Source organism: Ailuropoda melanoleuca, chromosome 1 (assembly GCF_002007445.2).
Source record: "Ailuropoda melanoleuca isolate Jingjing chromosome 1, ASM200744v2, whole genome shotgun sequence".
Lineage (NCBI taxonomy): Eukaryota > Metazoa > Chordata > Mammalia > Carnivora > Ursidae > Ailuropoda > Ailuropoda melanoleuca.
This window is the reverse complement of record NC_048218.1, coordinates 173036360-173059140: the sequence shown is the minus strand read 5'-3', so window position 1 is coordinate 173059140 and position 22781 is coordinate 173036360. Positions and strand designations below refer to the sequence as shown.

Below are 22781 nucleotides of genomic sequence, written 5' to 3'. Positions count from 1 at the left end.
TGACTCCAGAACTGTGCCTCACTCCAAAGACTTGTCAGGTTCTCCCATCAGGAGGGCTGGTCCTCCACAAATTCTCTATTTCCCATGAGTGCCCAGTGGTGTACTCTCCAGATTACCTTTCTCCTGATAGCAACAAGGGGGGTGGGCCATTCTCAGACTTCCTTGGGTACATCACGTCCTCTAAGGTCCTCCTGACCCACTTTTGGATGCACACGTGGGTGGATCTCCCAGTCGTCCTGGTGTACTGTGCAGAGGCACTTTTGTTCATTTCTGATGCCCAGTTAGTTGTAAATCAAAGGGGAGGGGGAGAAAAAGAACAACCCACACTAGCCTGATGCTGACCTCACTCTCGTCCAAAACTTTGAAGAGCGATGGCCCTAGGGTAACTATTTTCTTGGTTTGCCCAGAACTTGCCTAGTTTTAGCATGGACATCCCACATTCCAGAAAACTCCTCAGTACTCAGCAAGCGGGGATGTTGAGGCACCCTGCATGTCCCTTCAAACAAGCCTCTAAAATCTGATCCCAGCTCCACACAAAACTGGAGCTCCATGAAAACCTATCAGTCTACAACTCTGTTCTCAGATAAGTCACATTTCTATTTATTAAATATTCCACCTTCTTTGAAAATACAAATCTAAATGATATCTCTCGGTCCTGGTCAGCCTTTATCCTGATGGTGGTGGTGCGGAAAGGACAGTCGCTCACCAGCTTGGGTGGGACTTGTGAAAAATGATGCTCATTATGTCAGGGTTCCGGCCGCGGGCCAGGGCGCATCTCCTCAGGGGTGCACACTGGTCTCCGACCAGTGGATGCTGCATTACAACCATGTACGTGTACAGAGGATTAAACCCCCTGGAGCTGTGGTGCCGACGGATGGGGATACCTATGGGCACACCCCATAACATGGCCTGTATCTCTGGTGGTTGCACAGTAGTGACCCCAGCAGGCTTTAGGATCTTTCCTGGATGGGCTCACAACAAAGGTTACTTTAGTTTGAATTTTGTCCACACTGATACATTCATTCATATTTCCTAGTACATTATTATTCACCACTCTTGTGCCCTCATTTGAATGAGCATCTTCAGGAAGCTTGTGTCATGTTATAGGATGCTCTAGGTAGGGGTCAGAAAACTTTTGCTGTAAATGGCCACATTGTACATATTTTAGGCTCTGAGGGCCCTATGAGCTCTGCCACAACTACTCAAATCAGCCGTTTTAAGTCAAAAGCAATCATAGATAATATACAAATGGCTGTCTTCTAATAATACTTTATTTATAAAAACAGGGAGCAGGCCAGATTTGGCCTGTGGGCTGTACTTTGTGAACTTCTACTCTTAACAGAAACAAATTATAATTAGTCATGGGGTTCTAGAGCAACAAATGTTGAAGCAAATCTGGAGAGTGTTATATAAGATCCAGTTTTATCCGTCTTCAGACTACTAAAGATTTCAAATCATTGGAATCTTGATCCAGTTGTTAAACTTTTTTTTTAGGATTTTATTTATTTTTGCATGCACGCAAGAGAGAGCAAGAGAGACCACAAGCACACAAGTCGGGGTAGGGAGGGGCAGACAGAGAAGCAGACTCTGCTGAGCAGGGAGCCTGATGCAGGGCTTGATCCCAGGACCCTGGATCATGACCTGAGATGAAGGCAGCCACTTAGCTGACTGAGCCACCAGGCCCCCATCCATTTGTTAAACTCTTTGGGCTACTTCAGACATTTCAGTAAAGCACTGACATTCTTACTTGTTGCCCAGGAACTTTGTGGGAGAATTGGTATAGATATTTTGAAATTCATCTGATTGAAAAAAAAAAGTTTTTCTCTGGACTGTCTTTGAGTATATAAACTGGACAGGACCTCTAGTTTAAAATGTTTTCCAGAATAAATATCTCATCTGAATGCTGGTCTTAATATTTTTCAAATTTCTCTTTTAACTTAAAGACGCTTGTCTGTTCACCGAGTACATAGTGGGCTTCATAATTGTTCTCTTGCTAGCCACAGTGCATAAAATCTCCCAGGCTCTTCAGAAATTTCCTGAGTGATTACAGATTGCCTGGAAGTGTGAGTGCCCATAGCCCATTATAATCTTGAAGGACACTTTGTTCTGAAATGAATTTTAAGCTGTATGCTCACTCATTTTAAATTTTAGGGTCTCATTAAGCCAGTCAACAATTCTTACCTTAACTGAATCATTACATACAAAATGATCTCATTAAATATAGGCTTTTAAAAACACTTTCAAAGATTTTGAAACCTATCCCCTAATCAATTTCCCATCTCTTTCCTCAAGATGTACCAAAATAAAGTGACCCCTATTTTGGCTACCCACAGGTCCCCAGAATAGTAAATCTATTTTCATACTGTCTGTGCCGTAGTCATTTTAGAGAACTTTGCCATAAGAAAAAAAAAATTACCTTTATTCACATAAGCCAAGTCTAGGGAGAAATCTCATATTTATCACATCAGAGAAAGTTCTTGCAGATAAGTCCTATCTTGGGGACATAGTTCAGACAAGTCTCTAAGTTGGCAGGTAGCTTCACTGGGGACACACGCACTCCAACCAACTCAGCTTTAATGATCTTACATAATACTCCCATAACATCTGCAGAGGCATCACCAGGGTATGAAATTGTGGCAGACTTTTCTATGAGTTTTTCATGGTATGAACAGTCTAGAGTTGCTATCATAAAATTAACAGTTTCTCTAATAAAACACAACATCTGCATTTTATATCCCACTGTGAGTTATCAGCCCCAGCCAAGATTTTGAGTTTGCCTCCCCTTCCTCAATAGGTACCAGGTACAGGAAAGCTATTCTAAGTCCCAGATTATATAGATTATACATACAGCCATCCTCCAGAAGATATTTAGAAATAACCCATATCCAGGAGGCCTTTCACATCCATCTCACACATCGCTTCACTGGTCTAAGAAAAGAATTTTGAACAATAGATGGTGGAGGCTGATGGTCCCTTCACACTGGCAAACAGATTCATACCCTTATTCTCTTAGACATAAAACCTAACACAGAGAAGGAAAATAACATGAAATAAAATGAATTTCTATGAAATACAAAGCCAACCCTAGTAATACTAAAACCCACCCCGACTGGAGTCTCAAACCCCTACTTGGCCTTCAGCTCCCCAAATGCAAAGCGAATACTAGCTTTGCTGGTGGTAGCAATGCCCCAGATAACAATTTTTTTCCATAAGGTCAGAACCAACCTCTGCCAACCATGTCGGCCTACTGTTTTCTCTGCCGTGAATTCTGGGAGACTCCCCTTTCAATCTCTTAGACCACTAATTCGTGTTCTACTCATGTCTACTTTGCAATCTACTGTTTTCTTTTTAATTTTCAAGAACTCTGTCTTGATTTATAACAGCTACAAATCCTCTTTTGTTAACTTTTGTTGTTGTTTCCCCCATTAACTCTGCATCCTTGTGTATTTCTTGTGTTTTCATGATATCAGTGCCTCTGTTTCATGTTATTAGTTTTCTTGAAATATTTGAAAATTTAAAACTCTATGTCCCTATTTTTAATTGAGGGTTTAGACTTAAAGCTCTGTTGGTTACAAGTCTATTTTCATTCCCAAAGAAGAATTCTTATTTCCCTGCTCTAACTAGAAGTCCTGGCTATGGACTAGTGGTGTTTATTGAGAAGGGGGTCTGGGGATGAGGTGGGGCCGAGTGCAGAAGCCTAAGGGAATAGAGTAAGGGTCACCATTTCTATTACCCAGATGCTTCTCTGAGAGTCTCTGTATCAGAAATGTCTCTGAAGAAACTGATCCTTGGCTTTAATCCAGGGGTAGAAACTGGTGTCTACTGTTCCTTTTCCATTTTTAATTCCCAGCTGTCCCCCAAAGGTGCAGCCTTATCTCTACTTTGCTTTGCCTTTTGGTCCATTCCAGAGTCTCCCCGGGGCTCTTCCTGGTGGGCAGTGTGAGCAGAGAAGAAGCAGGCCCAACTAGCCTAGCTATTTTGAAGGAAGACCTTTATTGAACTACCTTGATGGTTGTCTTATTTGCATTTGTTGAATCTGACTTTAAAATTTATCTTTAGAGGGGCACCTGGGTGGCTCAGTTGGCTAAGAGACTGCCTTGGGCTCAGGTCATGATCCCAGGGTCTGGGGATACAGTCCTGTGTCAGGCTCCCTTCTCAGCAGGGAGTCTGCTTCTCCTCCCTCTGCCTCTGCCCCTCCCCCTGCTCGTGTGTATTCTCTCTCTCTCTCTCAAATAAATAAATAAAATCTTTAAAAAATAAAAAAATAAAATAAAATTTCTCTTTGGGGATCTCTTAAGGGATCCCATCTGAGATACTTGTCTCTAACCTGCATTTTGAGTTGTATTCTTTTAGCTCTGATTCCTTCATAATTGCAATGCCTTATGACTTATGCTTCACTGATAGCAGACTTTCATATTTTTCCATCACTGTTAGGAATTATTTCTTGTAAACTACATTTTTCAGATCTGTCAATGAAACTTGGAACAGAAGAGAATAGAGGCAAGTGCTGTGTCCTTCAACTTAAAGCAGAAGTTCCAAGAGGTTATTTAACCTTGTTAACAAAAGGCAAATCTTCGTAAAAATACATGGATCTACTTACCATTTTTTCCTCTCTCTCTCTCCCTCCTTTTCTCTCTGTTTTTGTGAGTTTTTGCATGCATGTGTATACACACATATATATGCGTACATTTTTCCAAATCTTAAAATAATCTTTTAAAGTACTGCGTCATCAATTTTATGGATGAAGAAATTCAATTAAGGCTTAAGAACTTTCAGTTACCTTGATCTAATTTCAAATAAGTAGGAAACTTTGTACTATACTTGACCTAGTACCTCCTTTTTTCTATTTTTACCTATTTTAAAGTGATTTGTCTCAACTAGACTTTGAACTCTATCATTCTGGGAAAATGGTTTGTTTACCTCTGTCGCTGCCTAGCAGTGGCTGACACGTACAGTACGTACTCAATGCTTGTTTGCTGAATTCAATTGAAGTGAAAAAACCAGGATTCTAAACCCACTATGTCTGATTTCAGAGCTTACATTGTTTTTTTTTACCGCACTCTATCATCTGAGCTAACAATTGCTTTAATTCTTCAGAGTTAAGACACCACTGTCTCCCAACGCAAATATAAGGAAACTGCATTTTCAAGCAATCCCTTCCTCTAGCCTGAGGCATTTTCCCAAGTGATCATTCGCATAGTCAGAGACTGTTCTGGACAGGAAGCTCCAGAAGCGAGTTTTAGAGACTAGAACCCTAGAGAGGACAAGCAGCATGTGTCCTGTTTGCTTTTCTAGTTGGTTCCCTCATGCCACAAAGTTAATATACAAGTTGGAAATATTAATGAAATGTGAAAAATAGAATAATGTCGGGAGAAACAGCTTTGGAGACAATGGGGGCAACCAGTTTAAGCTGAGGCTGCACCAGTGCTGACATTCAACCCTGATCATGACTAGCAACCAGCACTTAAAGAACATCTGTTCCCATAGATCTACCTATGCTAGTGCTTTTGCTTTGGTTTAAGAGGAAAACGGAGGCGATACATGCAGACTTATATGGATATATAAAGGCTGAAAATGGGTCAATGGCATGCAACTTCAAGCATCTTCCCAAGATTGAATCCATGGGCCTCATTCTAAATCCCATGTAGAGTAAAAGATCTCTTTCCAAGGAACACTCTCAGACTTGGGCACGAGTAGCATTGCTTGGCTTCCCAGACTGTAGATAAAATTCAACAGTGAGTACCATGAGCACAGTCTTCATTTCTGTTCCAGACTCATTAACCATTGTGATTCTAGCCCTGTGAACTAGTGCATTGATGATGGAGGCTAGAGTAGTCACAGGACACCCATGAGGACCAGGATGTTCAGCAGGAGGTGATGCAAACCCAGTGGATGGATACCTGTGCAGAAAAGTAGTGGTGCCTAGACCACACTTGTAGTTATTGTAGACAAATGACATATCTTGTGGGGGATCCCTCAGAACTTGTGTGGGGAGCCATTTTCTTCATTCCTAATATCATGTCTATTTAGGCATAGTAGTCTAGCTTACTTACTAAAATAGTTCTGAATTCTAACTGCCCAGTCTGGACACAAAATGTTGCCATTTGCCAGTTGTGCCCTGTATTTACTCCTTAACCTTTCTGTGTTCGTGGTACACATCTACAAAACAGTACTTCCCTCAAAGCATCATTGTGAATATTAAATAAAGGACCCAAACACAGTATAGGGTTTTGTCCAATATAGGCATTAGTTTGTGTTAGCTGTGTTGTTACTGTAATTAGTATTATCATCATTATTTTTTTTAAAGATTTTATTTATTTATTTGACAGAGAGACAGCCAGTGAGAGAGAGAACACAGGCAGGGGGAGCAGGAGAAGAAGAAGAAGGCTCCCAGCGGATGAGCCTGATGTGGGGCTCGATCCCAGGACTCTGGGATCACGCCCTGAGCCGAAGGCAGACGCTTAACGACTGAGCCACCCAGGCGCCCCTATCATCATTATTTTTGAGTTCATCTTCATTTGGAGGGTTAGACCTGCTCATCCCACTCTACTTTTCATTTTCTCAACACTGTTGGGTTATCATAGACTTCAGAGGTTTTCTTAATAGTCATCTGGATGCAAATGCTAGACACTCACTATAAATTTTCTCTTTTCCTTTTGATAGTGGTATTTGTTGACATTTATTCCTTCACTATTCCCTGCATCACTTATTTACCTATTATTTATCATGTCTACTATATGCTAAGGATTCTTCTAAGAACTAGGTATACAGCATTAGGCTACCCTCAAGGAGCTTACATTCTAAAGGTAGAGATAGACAACAAAATAAACCCATATATAATGTAATGCCAGGTCAATGTATGAGCTATGAAGAAAAATAAAGCAAGGTAAATGAAGAGAGAGTGACAGGTGATATCAACTTAAATAAATAAATCAGGAAAAGCAGCCCTTTATTTGTAACAGAGCATAGGGAAGTTCAAGCCCAGGGGCATTAATGAAAGCAGTAGAGTTCTCCGAGGTGAGCAATTAGGAGTCTCATTAATAACAACAAGACAAGTTGTTGAGCAGCTAGAAGAATGACAGAGGAAACCAAAAAACAAGATAGCTAAGAAGAGGTCTCCTGAGGTAAATCAAGCCTCAAAGACTACCCCGCAAAGGAGGCCAGCTTTAACTGGATCAGACTGTGGGACAATTTATGACCCAAAGTGTTGTCAAAAACGACAGAGAATTTGGGGCACCTGGGTGACTCAGCCGGTTAAGCGTCTGCCTTTGGCTCAGGTCATGATCTCAGGGTCCTGGGATAGAGCCCCGCATCTTGCTCCCTGCTCAGTGGGGAGCCTGCTTCTCACTCTCCCTCTGCCACTCCCTCTGCTTTTGCTCACTTGCTCCCTCTCTCTCTCTCTCTCTGTCAAATACATAAATAAAGTCTTTAAAAAAAAAGAGAGAGAGAAATCAGCTATTAATCAGTGGAGACTAACAGCTAGGTGTAATAACCAGCCTGAAGCTTAACGTGGGGCTCAGTCAAAGAGAAGTGGCTAGAACTGTACTGTCCCTGTGAAGGAGGCCAGAGAAACTGTGCATATGCCTAAAACAGATCAATAGAGATTATATAATCTGAAGAATGGAGAGGGAAAATGACAAGAACCACATGACAATCTTAATAGACACAGAAAAAGCGTTTGACAATATTCAACAGCCTTTCATGAAGAAAAATTCAACAAACAAGAAATAAAAGGCAATTTCCTCTGTCAGATCAAAGGCATCTATAAAACTTCTGCAGTGAATATCATAACTTAATGGTGAAAAGCTGAAGGCTTTACTCCTTAAGATAAAGAACAAGACAAGAATGACTGCTCTTACTATCTCTATTCAACATTGCACTGGAGGTTCTAGACAGAATAATTAGACAAGAAAAAGAAACAAAAGACATCCAGGTTACAAAGAAGTTGAACTATCTCTAGTTTCAAATGACATCATCTTTTATATAGAAAACCCTAAGGAATATCTTTTCTATGGACAATCCTAAGGAATCCACTATTAAATGAGTTAAGCAAGGTTGCAGGATGATCAACCTACAAAAACTGATTATATTTCTAGATAGCAGCAACAAACAATCTGCAATAGCATCAAGAAGATTAACATACCTAGGAGTAAAATTAATAAATGAACTGCAAAACTTGTAGTGTTAAAACTATAAGATATGTTGAAAGAAATTAAAAAATACCCAAATAAATGCAAAGACATTCACATTCATGGATCAGAGACTTAATATTTTTAGGGTAACCATACTCCCCAAATTGATCTACTGATTCAATGTAATCTTTATCAAAATCCCAGGTGACTTCTTTGCAGAAAAGACGTCATGGGGACTGTGGAGTAGAGAACAGGTGGAGGAGGAGGTGAAAGTGGAGTTGGAAAGCCCACTCTACAGGAAATTCTACTCATCTAAGTGAATAGGCTGGGCTAGGCTTGTGGTGGTGGGGATGGAGAGATGTGACCAGATTCAAGACATATTTAGTGGGTAAGATCTGCAAGAATGTGAAAATAATCCTAGGGGTAAATAACATGAGTCTGTAAATGAACATGATATTGGAATAATTTACTCTAATGAGCTCTTCAGAGAATAACTGCCAGATGAATCTAAATAAATAATGAGAATTTGCTCATTGACTAAGATGCAAAGCGATTCTTCAGTGAGTGTTCTGCATAAAGAGCAACATCTTTCTTAATCGTCCTTGGCAACTTCTCAGAAGTTCTCATGTAATTGTTTTATTGTGGAGCAGTAAGTCTTGCTGTATCTTCTGAAAACTTCTTCCCAAAGTAAAGTCTTTAGCAGAGAATAGGGGGATAAAACAGCACAGGTACTCAGGATTCCTAATAAAAAATAGAAAGTCACTTAGAATGAATATTTAACGCTATTATATTATTGACTTAAAGGATTCAATAAATGGGGGGTCTGAACTTTGTTTGATTTCAGTTTTATTGAGTTATAATTGACATGTACAATCGTAAGCTATTTTTTTTTAAAGTAGACTCCATGCCCAGCATGGAGCCCAGTGGGGGGCTTGAACTCGCGACCATGAGATCAAGAACTGATCTCAGGATCTGAACTGAGCTGAGATCAAGATTTGGACGTTCAACTTACTGAGCCACCCAGGTGCCCCAAATGTAAGCTATTTAAAGTGTGCATCATGGTGATTTGATATATGCTTACATTGTGAAGGGATTCTCCCCATCTAGTTGACTAGCACATCCATAACTTCACATATTTGTCTTATTGGGGTAAGGGTAAAACATTTAACTTCTACTCCCTTAGCAAATTTCAATTACACAATATAGTATTATCAACTATCATCTGAACTTTTAGGCAATTTCTTTCTGTCTCTCTTTAAGATCCTTTCACAGATAGCAAGGAAGACGAATAGGTTAAGTAGTGGTTTTCTTGTAAATATGAGTTCATTCTCAGGTTGCTAAATCACAGATTAAACCTACTGCTGTCAATTTAATCATTTAACTGAGTAATGGCATATTTTAGCCTCATATTCTATACCTCAGGTTTGAGGTTTTTCCATCAGCAAAATTCATCCTTTTAATTTGTGACTTTCATTCTGACTTTTGATTTTTATACAATTTATTTAGCCCTATTTCTGTACTTGTGATGATCTCATTTGAAGCTCATCTTATCAAATATTATTTTAACACCTGATTTTTTGTGTGTGCTTTCAGAATTAGATAGCCTAGAGGGAAAATGCTTTGCTGAACCAATAATAAAAATACTATTTAAAAAATTCTATATCATCAGATACAGTTGACATGGATCATTAGAATTTTTAGTTGACTATGGTTATTCTAGGATTTTATATTCACTGAAACCAAAGCTCATGTTTTTGCATTGTTATCAGAAGGAACTACATTATTTTCTACAAATAGTTCTGCCAAATTGAATTCAATACTAATATCAAAACTAATGTATTTTTATATTTAACCTTTCTGCTGTAACAGTATTAAAATGTAAAAGTTTTTAATGTGACATGGTTAAAGAAATTTCAGGATCTGAAAATTAGGTATCTTTTATGACAGATAACGTTTTTGTTCTAAGAGTTAATTTAGTTTAATTTAATTCTAGGTAAGTAAAAAATCAGGAAAAGTTTTGATGAATAAAGTTAAGGAAAGAAAAGAGTAGGTCCTTAAAGGAATCCCTGTGTGGAAACGTTTTTAAATCAACTAATTTTATAGATATAATATATAAATTATATATGTATGTATGTGTGTATATATACACATACACACATACTGCCATCTATATCCATTTACACAGGCTCCAGATATAACCAAGCAAGTGTGACAGACTGTTATACGGGCTGCAATGAGGCTCCGTCTATTTGGATAATCATCCTTTGGCTTAACTCACACTACATATCTTTCCTTGACAACCAAATTAAGTTAGAGGGGAAAGAGAACATTAGCAGTTACTATGTGCTGATCATGGGGCTTGGTCCCAGCTTCATAAATTGATTTCAGACATTTAGGACACCAGAAACTCCAACGTGTTTTTTTCTCAGTGAAACTATCTACAATTAGTAATAGCAGCACAGTTAACTCCAAAGATACCAGGCCAAATTATTACCACAAATAAAAAAATAATGCATCCAGAATTATAGCAAAAAACTGAGATAGTATTGTCAAGAAGCAGTTACGATAAATGCTAATAATTACTCACAAATATTACAAATATTTCTCTTGGTGTGTTCCATAGCACAGTGTATGCACAGGGCACTCACTTTTCCAATCTGGTAGTATTTCAAGGGGAGAGGAGGTATTTTTGTTGTGTGTTCTCATCTTACTAGTCCTCTTTGGAAAAGGGTTAAACATTAGATGCAGCTCTATGAATTCAGTGGGTCACTATATCTAATGTGATTTGGTCTCAGAGAAGCAGGTGTTTCAGAGCATGATAAGCTACCCTGTAGGTTATAGATACATGATGGATGGGTGCATGGGTATCTAGACAGAAGTGTCCACTTCCTGAGTACTTCTATGCATCAGATATGGTACCAAATGGTTTGCATAATTACTCCTCACAACAGAACTATTCTCTCCATGTAAAAAGTGTGCAAACAGCAAGGCTTATTATTGTACCAATGTTAAATGGGGGCAGACTAGGAATCCAACCCAGGCTTGTCTGTTTCCAAATCATGTACTTTTAAAAAATCATTACATTGTGCTCTGTCTTATTATATTGACAATTGTATAGGAGATGTTTACTGGGTACCAGTGTGTTTACTCTTTGATCATATGTTATATGTTTCGAATACATAATCTCATCTGAGCTAGGTATTATTTTACATATGAGGCTCAGAAAAACCAAATATTAGTTTTATGACAACCAAATTCTTGGGCTTGTGTTGATTTTCCAAATTCAATCACTTGGAAAATATGATGTCTTTACTCTTAAGAAATTTAATAATCAATGCATAGGAAGCAAGGGGCCGTATCATTTCCCCCCTTTTATTTTATTTTTATTTTTTTTTAAGATTTTATTTATTTATTTATTTATTTATTTATTTGAAAGACAGTGTGTGAGAGAGAGAGAGAGCATAAGCATGGTGAGGAGGAGAGGCAGACTCCCATGCTGAGCCTGATGTGGGGCTGAATCCCAGGACCCTGGGACCAGGACCTGAGCCAAAGGCAGTCTCTTAAACGACTGAGCCACCCAGGTGCCCCTTCCCCCCGCTTTTAGATGAGGTAACTGAATCAAAAGGATTCAGTGACTTGCAAATTCTCCTTATCCAGTCAGTGGTAAAGTCAAAATTATAGCTCCTGGATCTGAATCATGCTGTTTCTCTGGAATGCTCCTCACCTGAAGAGACTATAGTCAGCTTTCGTTACCCCACTGCCCATCAAGCTTCCTGATTTTCACATAGCTTGTCTCCTCTTGGTGGTCTCCAGGGAGACTAGGAGAATACTACCTGTTAGAAATAGTGTCTGTCTTCTAACATACAGCAAGACCATGAGGGTCTCTCAGCAGTGTGGGGTTTTTCCCCATGTACAGAGTGTGTATGTGTATGTTTTGTTTTTAATAAAAGACACTTTTGGGGGGATAATGTGCTGACTTAACTTCAGCTTTAAAAAAATCAGTTTTTCTGGTTATAATCAGAACACTCTCCAAAGATGTGTAAACCTGGCAACAATCCATAATAAAGGACGCATAAGCAGAACCTGTCCTGCACATACATTTCCCAAGGGGAGAACCAAAATGATTTGCAAAGCAGGATCTACAGAAAATGCAGTCTCTTCCACAGACAGGAGAAGTGTGTATACTGTGAGAATTCAAAGACCTGCTTCCCAAGTGGCCTTGGCAGAGGAGAACACTCCCTCTTATTACCATGACGCTGGGTAACCTGGACTGTTAGCTGTAACGGGGGCAAAGTGGGGCCGGCTCCTCGTACTGAGCCCAGTGGCCACTGTTGCAAGAAAGACCTGAGGAAGCTCACACCATCCTTGTTCCTATGAGGTTTAGTGAAAATAGCAAGTACTTAATCAGGTAACCTGAACTAGTTACCTTTCGTGGTCAGAAAAATGATGATAAAAGTAATGACAACTACAGTGATGACCTTACAAGGAAGATGGCTGAGAAATTTTAAAGCCTCTGTGGGTTTGTGTGTGAGTGTGTGTGCTGTGTGTGTATGAATGTGTATTGTGTACTCGTGTATCAAGCTCACAGCACCGCGTTTGTGCATCGATTCATGCGTCCACTCAAACGCATGGTAAGGGCTGGCTTCCTACGTTCTTTTTGTTCTGCCCCCTTTCCCTACCTCATCTTCATTTTTGTCCCAATGCTTGGGAGAGCTCTGAAATCCCTTTTTCTGTTTTGATTTGAATTTAAAACTCATTTTGGTAGTTTAAAGAAAACACCATCTCTTCTCTTCTACTATGAGAATTATCACTTAGATGTTTCTGTCAGCTCTAAGCAACTGACTTTTCCTCAGGACAGTAAACCACTGAAATCGGAGGGTTTCAGGGCTTGTTTATCTTGCTTTTTGAGTCACAGACACAAAAGGCAAAAAAAGAGATAAGAGAACCAGCATTCCCCTGAATTTGTGCTGCTCTCTTAAAATTCGATCTTTTCCTCCTGCAACCTCATCTGCTCATCAGCCCACAGCATTCCCTCATCCCCGTGGATATTCAAGAGCTGAGCTGAACTGGTTATCCTTGATGTTAGGGTCAGAGTATGTTTCCCAGTTAGAATGCCTGAAATAGCATCTCTAGGTAATGTCCTCCTTGTTCTCTGCCTCAGTGTCTTTACACCGACTATCCCTTCTGGCTCAGGCTCTTCAGTATCAGCCCTGCAACACTGTCAGCAAGCCCCAGGGACCCCTCAGCCCCTGTCCAATCCCCTCTTAGTTAAGTCCTATGAAGCCTTCACATCCTAGCCAGCTGCTTAGGTGAATTGGATCCTCTTATTATACATTCTAAAAACAAAAAACAAAACAAAAAACACATTTTTTCAAAGCACTTGCCACAGGTTGCAATTATATGCGTGTGTGTATGTGGTTATTTGACAAACATCTGTCTTCTGCACAGCACCATAAACTACAGAACAGTGGAGTTTGTGTCTGTTTTCTTCTCTGTTATATCACTATACTGAGTACAGTGCTGGGCACATGTGTGTTTGTTGAGTCAATACAGTATTGGTAATGACCCAGTAGGAAGACTCATTCCCATAAATATTCCAAAGCCTCAACTCCACCTAGGATGATACTGAAATGCCCCCTTAGAAGGGGTATTCGCTGGAACACTGAGTAGAACAGTCAGAGTCTTGGGAAAAATCAAGGATGTTTTTCAGGTCCATCATGGTTTTGTTTAAAACCTATTTCACATACTATGTATGATGGCAGCTTGTATACAACACCCAGGAAATGGGAGCTGGTCTCTCTGTTCCACGACTGTGTCACCTGCCTTTCTTCTTCTTCTTCTTCTTTTTTTTTTTTTTTTAAAGATTTTGCTTATTTATTTGACAGAGAGAGAGGCAACGAGAGAGGGAACACAAGCAAGGGGAGTGGGAGAGGGAGAAGCAGGCTTCCCGCTGAGCAGGGAGCCCTACGCAGGGCTGGATCCCAGAACGCTGGGATGGTGACCTGAGCTGAAGGCAGACAGTTAACGACTGAGCCACCCAGGGGCCCCCATCACCTGCCCTTCTGAGCAACAACAAGCACATGGAAGGAGAAGGGCATCAACCTCTGTAGCTCTTGTGTGAGGTGCCCAGCACTTTGCCTGCACAATTTCCTTAAAGGGAAGGACTGTAATGCTGCTTATTCCACGTTCCCTAAGACACCTCTGTGAGTCTTGGACATATAGCAAGCACTGTATTAACCATTCATTAATGCTTGTCAAAGATATTTCATTTATGAAAATAGGGACTCTATGACATGTGGGCAATGGCAGACAAACAAAAACAATGGGGGCTTTTAAGGACATGTTTTACACGTCTGTCACTTAGAAAAGAGGACTGTAGCACAGATGAATTGTGAGAATGGAAAAAAAATGTGTTTTCTTAGTGCTGTAGGAGAAAGCGTTGAAGTAAAGGCAATTAAGGATGTGTGCTAATCATGGAGATAAGTTCTTAGCTAACTGTGAAAAACTAAGATAACCAAACTTTAATAGGTGTGGATAAGGGGTTCTGATTACATGGCGCCTTGCTCCAAAGACATCCCCTAAGGTGTCTGTTTGGCCTCAACATGGGCAAGCCCTGAAGATTTTTTTGTTCAATCTTCAGTCATTTTGAACACCTCGAAAATCTTCTTTCATCTATACCTCCACCATTTCTCCCCCAAATACTAGATTACTTTGAAACAAATCACTGGTATTATAACATTTCATCCACGAATATGTCAATATCTTTTAGGATTATTATACCTTAAAAAAAAAAAAGAATTCCTTAGTGTCTTATTCAATCAGTGAGATCTCCCAGTACATCATGTAAATGCTTTTATTGTTTGTTGGTTGGTTATTTTTTGTTTTGTTTATTCTCACAGTTGTCTTCTTAGAATCAAACCCAAACAGGATCCCCATTATGCATTGGTTGACATATCCCCTGTGTCTCTTGTAATCAATAGTTTCGTCCTCCTTTGTATTTTTATTTGCAATTTATATTTTGAAGAGAGTGGGTCATTTGTCCTCTAGAGTCTTCCACACACCGCCTCTCATTACTTTGTCAACAGGGTATTGTTTAATATGCTTTTCTGTCCCTTGTGTTTCCTATACAGTTGTACTTAGAGGCTTGATAGGTTCAAGTTCGATGTTTGGCAAGAATATGTCATAGCTGGCATTTTGTACTTTCTTTTGCATCACGTCAGGAGGCACATAGTTTCTTATTGTCTCTCTTTTTTGTTATGTTAAAATTGATCAGTAGATTCAAGTGTTGTCAACCTGAGCTTTTCATGGTAAACTTTTTTATTAGCTTTTCACCAAATGATTTTAATAATCTTTGATGCTTTTTGCCTGGATCCAGTTTTCATTAAGGGTTCTGAAATGTTGATACTCCTAATTCTATCATTCTTTCTGTATTTATCACCTAGAAATCTTTTATAAAGAACATTCTCTTATCAATGGAATATGAATTTGTGTGTGTATGTAAATATTCTTCATTATAATTTGTACACAAAATGCAGGATCAATGCCTTTTCTTTACCAGTTTTCAGATTGAGTGGGTTCAGTTGCATCTTCTAATGGTGATCACAAGTTTGGTTTTCTTTTCAAAATATCATTATGATGTCATGGATTTAAACATGTTTGATATGATTCAACTCATTGTGGTTATTATCTTTATGGATGGTTCAGTTCTCCCATTTTTGAGACAAGTGGAAACCAATTAAAGTCAGCTCTAGAGTTCTTTTAAATGACCCAATGATTTTCAATAACTTCCTTACTTTCAAGATTGAGGTGTCAGGGTTTATGTTGTACATTTGCTGCCGCAGACCTGGAATCAGCCATTTCTCCAGAGTTTTATTGGTAGTTTTCTTCTCTATTTCTAGAAGCTCTTTATACATGAGGTGATATACGCAGCAGTATTTTTTCCCCGTTGGCCTTTGTCTTTTTACTTTATATATGTGAACATTGCTTCAGAACACTGAGTCCTAAGTAGGAAAGTATTCTACACTCTACAAAGGAGTGCATCCATGTTTTCATTTAGAGTATATGTAATTCACTTTTTAAACTTAAATTTCTAATTAACTTCGAATTTATGCTAGGACACAGTTGAGGGATAGATCAATGTCCTTTTCCAAACGGCTATCTAATTATCCTGATAGATACTTAGATTTATTAAAAAGTCCATCTTGTTCTTTTCTTCTCTTCCTTCTCCTCCATTTCTAAAACAATTACCTATTAAAGGCATTTAGTGGAGTATCCCCATGTAGAACAGAGTGGTGTGGGCTGAGGCTGAGTAGGGTGAGAAAGCTCAAAGGGGAAAGGACTTATACAGGATATCAGAGTCCAGATAGGGTCTGGAGGGTGTGTGTGTGTGTGTGTGTGTGTGTGGTGTGTATGTTGGGAAATGATGACCCTGTGTTAGGAATCAGAACCCAACAATGGGAGGTAGACATTTACATGTGTGGGAATCAAGGTGTGAAATGTCAGGGCCCAAGCAGACTGAGGAGGGCATATATATATGTGAGGCTGGCCAAGCATGGGGTTGAAGCCCAAGCAGGGAGTGGAGAATGTCTGCAAGAGAGAAACCCAACACGGATAGTCAGCACCCAAGTAGCATGATGAAGTCATCTCTGACAGGGAGGAGTGTGGCAGCAGTGATGGGGGATTGATTATACCCAGAAGAATTGATCAAACAGGTAAATATGTAAAGGATTTCAAGAGTTGATTATCTCATTGTTGGAGAAGGGAGTCATTAATATAGAATGAAAGAAAACTAAAATCGTCACCCTTCACTGAAAACTAGAGAACAATGCAGAGAGAAATTAAAAATACCTAAACAGTGGCGCCTGGGTGGCACAGCGGTTAAGCGTCTGCCTTCGGCTCAGGGCGTGATCCCAGCGTTATGGGATCGAGTCCCACCCACATCAGGCTCCTCTGCTATGAGCCTGCTTCTTCCTCTCCCACTCCCCCTGCTTGTGTTCCCTCTCTCACTGGCTGTCTCTATCTCTGTCAAATAAATAAATAAATAAAATCTTTAAAAAAAAAAATAAGCATTCCTGGGGCGCCTGGGTGGCTCAGGCGGTTTAGCGTCTGTCTCTTGGTTTGGGCTCAGGTCATGATCTCAGGGTCATGANATCCTTCCCAAACTGACTAGTAGATTCAATATCATTCCATTCCAAATTCCAGCATTTTGGTAAGAATTAACAAATGGATTTTAATATTTATAAGAAAACACAAAGGACCTATAATAGCCAAAACAATCTTGAAAAAAAACATTAGTAGAAGAAAAAAGTTAGAAATCTTTAACTAGGGGCGCCTGACTGGCTCAGTTGGTTAAGTGTCTACCTTTGGCTCAGGCCATGATCCCAGGGTCCTGGGGTGGAGCCCCGCCTCAGGCTTCCGATTCAGTGGGAAGTCTGCTTCTCCCTCTCCCTCTGCCCCTCCCCCCAATTTGTGCATGCTCTTTCTCTCAAATAAATAGATAAAATCTTTAAAAAAGAGGAAATCTTTAACTATATGATCTTAAATCTTATAAAATTATAATAATTAATAAAGTATTTTTATTAGGGATAGAAATATATCCATGGTACAGGTTATCTTTAATTTCTCCTTTGCAACAGTTTGCTGTTTTCAGTATGGAGATCTTACATGTTGTTTGTAAGTATATTAGATTTTTTATTCTATTGCAAATGGTATTGGTTTTTAAATTTGATTTTTCAATTGTTTGTTGATAATACATAGAAATATAATGAATTTTGGGGCACTTGGGTGGTGCAATCAGTTGAATGTCCGCTCTGGGTTTTGCTTTGAGTCATGGTCTCAGCGTCCTGGGATCAAGCCTGGCGACCAGCTCTGCACTCAGCGCAGAGTCTGCTTGAGACTCTCTCTCCCTCTGCCCCCTCTGCCACCTCCCCTCCACTCTCTCGCTTTCTCTTAAATAAATAAATAAATATTTTTTTAAAAAAAGGAATACAATTGATTTTGTATATTGACTTGTATCCTGTGTGCTTGCTATATTTCCTTGTTAGTTCCAGTGGTTCTTACAGATTAATTTAGAATTTCCTACATATATAATCATATCATCTATGAATAAAAATAATTTTAATTACTCCTTTCCTATGTATACCTTTTGTTTCACCTTCATGTCTTATTGCACTAGCTAGGACTCCCTGTACAATATTAAATAGAAGTTGTGAAAGTGGGCAACTTTGCCTTATTTCTGGACTTAGGGAAAAAAGCATTCAGTCTCTCACCACCAGGTATGTTAGGTGTAGATTTTTTTGTGGATACCCTTGATCAGTTAAAAAGCTCCCTTCTATTTCTAATTTGCTGAGAGGTATTGTCATAAATGAATGTTTAATGTTTTTCTCTATGTATTAGGATGATCATATGGTTTTTCTTCATTCTATTAAGATGATGAATTACTTTGATTGATTTCCAAATATTAAACTTTGCATTCTTGGGATAAAGCTCACTTGGTCATAATGTGTTATTCTTTTTATATATTTCTTGATTTGATTTCCTACTATTTTGTTAAGAATTTTTCCATCTATGTACTGATAGATATTGGTCTATAATTTAGTTTTCTTTTAATGTCTGCTGTTTTATTATCAGGGTTATGTTGACCTCATAAAGCAGGTTTGGTATGTTTTCTCATCTTATGTTTTCCAAAAGCACTTGGGTAATATTAGTTTTACTTCTTTTTAAAGTGTTTATAGCTAAACCCATTAGGGCCTGGAGATTTCTCAGAAAAAAAGCTTTTAATTATAGATTCAATTTCTGTAAGAGAGATGGAACTATTCACCTTTTCTATTTAATTTTATGTGATTTTAGATAAATCTGTTGGTTTTTTTCCCAAGGAATTTTTCCATTTTATCTAAGTGGTCAAATTTATTGGCATAAAGTTGTTCATTATTTTTTATTATCACCTTGTCAGTACCTTTGAGTCTTATATTGATGTTCTTTTGTCCTTCTCAATGTTAGGAATGTGTGCCTTCTCTCTTTATTGTCTTTATCAGTCTGGTTTTTTAAAGTTTTTATTATTTATTTGAGAGAGTAAGAGAGAGCACAAGTGGGGGGGGGTAGAGGGAGAGGGAGCAACAGAAGGCCTGCTGAGCAGGGAGCCCGGTGTGGGGCCCAATCCCAGGACCCTGGGATCATGACCTGAGCTGAAGGCAGCCACTTAACCAACTGAGCCACCCAGTTGTCCCTATTCTCTTTATCAGTCTTGACAAAGGTTTGTCAATATTGGTATTCTTTCAAAAACTAAGTTTTGGATTTATGATATTGTTTATTAATTAATTTGTGCTTTTATCTTCATTTTGGTCATTATGTATCCCCAAATATATCAGATGCATTTCAATACTCAAATGTGTTAGAGTGACCTGTTCATGCACAGAGGCCAATCACTCAGGAAATGTACTTCTATTTGTCAAAAGTTACAGACTGACTTTCAATAGAAACTGTTTAGCTAACTGCTAAACACTATTCAATGAAGGGAAAAAAAAAACAAAACGAACCCTTTAATAAACAAGAAAACGGATAGAAACATTAATATTATTTGATGTTACTTAAATTTTACTGTAAAACCTAAATGGGATAAATTATTCAAGTTCAAGCACTTGGACTGTAAAAAACATTTTATCTTCATGGTATATAATTTTTCAGGACCTTTTGACTGTTAATGAGAAAAAAGAATCACAGACTTAAACTTTGAGACACTGAAGAAAGTGGTTCGCAACTGTACATTTAAATGTATGCCATTGTTAATTAGTAAATTAGTTTTTAGTTAATTTAATAGGATTTTTTTCCTGAGAAGCTGATATAAAGCTGGTGATGCTTGTAATTGATTGTATCTCTGAATTCAAGAAATAAGTATTTTGCAGAGAAACTGAAATTTTCATTAATATTGATGACCTTTTAGGAAAAAGAAGAAACCAAATTAAAGCAAGATGTGGAAAAAATTCTGAGCTGAACAATAATCATGGAAGAAAAAGATGTAGTTGTCAAAACATAAAAGCTGCTGGCCCCAGGGGAGCCACTTCTCAGGCATGTTTGTTCAGATATTAAAGAAAAGATTATTTCTTTGCTATTTAAATTCCTTTTGATCTTATAAACAGATATAAAGCTTCCTTATTAATATTAGAAAGCTAGCATAATCCTGATACCTAATTCTAATAGAAATAACACACAGAGGGAAAAAACCAAAACACATTGTATGCTCATTTGTAAATGTTAATTCACAAATCCCAACAGAAAATTTAATTCTGAAATATAAATTTCAGAAATTCAATGATTTATATTAGAATTTCTAGTTATATCATTAATTAGTTGAACATATCTTAAATGTCTGATGGAATAAGAAGAAGGCAGAAAGCTGAGTTAAACAAAGTCAAAGAAATTTGCTGACGGCAAGTCTCCTCACAACTTTAATTTGTTCAAATACAAGGAAAAATTGTCTTCACTCTTTCCGAACTTAGTTGATCATAAACCTTTTTTTTTTTAGATTTTAATTTTTTTTAAGTAATCTCTACACCCAACATGGGGCTTGAACTCACAACCCCGAGATCAAGAGTCGCTTGATCCACTGACTGAGCCAGCGAGGCTCCCCCATAAAACCTTTTTAATTCTAGAAATAATGTACTTTACAACTCAGTTTGAGAAATGTTGAAAATGTCAGTGTATGAAAGGGGGATGGACAGCAAGGTGATCATTTTGATAGATGTTAAAACAGCAAATGACAAAAAAGAAAAAAAGGAGTAAACACATTTACATATTTAAGAATGCTTGGAAATTCTAACTGGAGTACTGGTGCAAGAAAAGAAACAACAGAAGGAAATGCAAAAAAAGAAAAGAATATATAGGATTACTTTATAATGACTGGTTATCAGGAAAATAACTCAAAAAAGTCAACCAGTAAATGTTAAAATCATAAAAATGTTCGATAAGATAATCAGCAGAAAATAAAAAGTATATTAACAAAAAATTAACTGTTAGGAAATAGGTGGGGAAAATATCCCATTTTCAATACCCATGAAATATAGAAATTAAATAGGAAAAGAATAAAATTATCATGGACTTACATGAATAAATGATTTAACTCCAATGAATGATATAAATGAAGGCTTGGATAGTTAGACAACATGAATCTGACAAAAAGAATATCAAATTATCTAAAGAAATGCAATATAAGAAAAGCAAGTAGAGTTGAGGCATCTGGCTAAGTGTTTGGGGGGAAAAGAAACAATTAGAGCTCCACTTCAAATATTACATAAATATAAATACCATGTGGATTTAAAATGTGATCACCAGGATAAATCATGTAATATTCATATAATCATGCAGTGGGGGATCCCTTTCTAAGCCCAATGCCAGAAGCAGAACCCATAAAGGGAAAGATTGATAGATTCAGTTATCAAAATGTTGGACAACTTTTTTTTTTAAAGATTTATTTATTTGTTTTAGAGAGAGAGAGAAAGCACAGGAGTAGGTTTAGGGAAAGGGTGAGGGACAGAGGGAAAGAATCTCAAGCAGACTCCCCTCTGAGGGTGGAACCCAACACTGGGCTTGAACTCACGACCTTAAGATCATGACCTGAACTAAAAGCAAGAGTTGGATGGATGCTTAACCGACTGAGCCACCCAGACACCCCAGAAAACTTTTTTCCTATAGCTTCTATGCAACAAAATACCCATGAACATAATTTACCAAAAAACAAAAACATTTTCAATATATAATACAAAGAGTAAATATCCTTAATATAAGATCTGATAAGAAAAGAATTAATACAATAAATGACAAAGGTTTTTAACAATTTGGAAGAGAAGAGAAAATTAACCAACTGATATGCGAAAGTAGGCTTTGCTTCATTATCAGAGGAACACAATTGACAATGAATTACTATGCTTTACCTATGACACTCAATTAAAAAACCTGATTGCTACTAAGTGGTTGAGGTGATGTAGGGCAGGAGAAAGGCTGGAACTGTGTTTCAGTGGGCAGTTTAGCAGCATATATACCAATATCTTTAAATACCTTAAACGCCACTGCGAATGTTTATTCCATGGGAATTTTTAGAGATCTAAAATCTAAACCTTTTAGTGAAAGGTTTAGTTATGGAAGTTTACCACGGTATTGTCATCTGAGTGAAAATTTGGAGAAACATAAATGTTCATAGTAAGAAATTGTTTAAATAAATAAATTGTACAAAAATAATTTATTCTATTATTAATTATGCTGTACATGAAATTTTTTGGTATGGAAATACTCCATACCAGATTGACTCCAATACTCCATATTGACAAACAGAGATTAAGAACAGGATAGAGGGCGCCTGGGTGGCTCATTCATTAAACATCTGCCTTCTGCTCAGGTCGTGATCCCGGGGTCCTGAGATCGCCCTCATGGGCCCGCATCAGGCTCCCTGCTCAGCGGGAAGCCTGCTTCTCCCTCTCCCACTCCCCCTGCTTGTGTTCCCTCTCTTGCTGTGTCTCTCTCTGACAAATAAATAATCTTTAAAAAAAAAAAAAGCACAGGCTTTAAAAAAAAAAAAAACAGAATAGAATCACGGAGAAGATGACTCGGATGGATATACGCTAAGCTGTTACACGTAGCTATGTGAAGGTGTTTGGGGTG

The 22781-nt window shown here is 38.2% G+C and overlaps 1 protein-coding gene and 1 long non-coding RNA gene across 9 annotated transcripts in view; one reads left to right on the top strand and one right to left on the bottom strand.

The window, feature by feature from the left end:
- The window catches only part of GPR141 (G protein-coupled receptor 141), a 115413-nt gene that overhangs the window by 63351 nt on the left and 29281 nt on the right, over positions 1-22781 (bottom strand). The window lies entirely within an intron of this gene.
- The window catches only part of LOC117804197, a 103988-nt gene that overhangs the window by 80094 nt on the left and 1113 nt on the right, over positions 1-22781 (top strand). The gene's annotated exons all lie outside the window — the stretch shown is intronic.